This window comes from Rhineura floridana, chromosome 20 (genome assembly GCF_030035675.1).
Source record: "Rhineura floridana isolate rRhiFlo1 chromosome 20, rRhiFlo1.hap2, whole genome shotgun sequence".
NCBI classification, from domain to species: domain Eukaryota; kingdom Metazoa; phylum Chordata; class Lepidosauria; order Squamata; family Rhineuridae; genus Rhineura; species Rhineura floridana.
This window is the reverse complement of record NC_084499.1, coordinates 15163171-15163874: the sequence shown is the minus strand read 5'-3', so window position 1 is coordinate 15163874 and position 704 is coordinate 15163171. Positions and strand designations below refer to the sequence as shown.

Genomic DNA, 704 nt, shown 5'->3' with positions numbered 1-704 from the left:
GAGGGGCTGATCTGTCATTTTCAATCTCCTCCATTTCTCTCTCTCTTTGCCCCCCCAATCTTTAATTCAGTTCTATGCATTTCTGCAGCAGTTGAATATGTTTTTAAAGATGTTTTGTTTTGATATGTTTTAAAGTCTTTTGTTTTTAAGAGGTTTTAGAGTGCTCTTATTGCTTTTGTTTGCTGCCCTGGGACGAAAGGTAGGATAGAAATTTCATAAATTTTAAATTAATGAATTTCATAAATAGATAAATTTGCATTCCCCCCCCCAAAAAAATCCTCAACTTGCTTCTCAGCGTTATGACTAATATCAAGTGTAGTGCATCCTCTTATCAGTTTAATATCTGATTCTCCATGTCAGAACTGCATATTAAGTTGCTTTTTGAAATTAGAAGTGTGGATTAGAGCTTGTTTTATTGCTTGTCGTTTGCCATCCTGGGATCTTTCTGGGAGGAAAGGCAGGATGATAATGATTATGATGATGATAAACAAGAGATGGCTTGATTCCATCAAGGAAGCCACAGACCTGAACTTACAAGATCTGAACAGGGTGGTTCATGACAGATGCTACTGGAGGTCGCTGATTCAGAGGGTCGCCATAAGTCATAATTGACTTGAAGGAACATTACAACAGTCATAATCAACTTGAAGGCTTCCTTTATGGAATCCATCCATCTCTTCTTTGGCCTTCCTCTTTTTCTACTC

At 37.6% G+C, this 704-nt stretch overlaps 1 non-coding gene across 1 annotated transcript; it reads left to right on the top strand.

The window, feature by feature from the left end:
- The first annotated feature begins 283 nt into the window (after nt 1-283).
- LOC133374042 (U2 spliceosomal RNA) lies at nt 284-468 on the top strand. Its single transcript, XR_009759801.1, has one exon. It is a non-coding gene; the product is annotated as a U2 spliceosomal RNA (small nuclear RNA).
- Nucleotides 469-704: the final 236 nt, after the last annotated feature.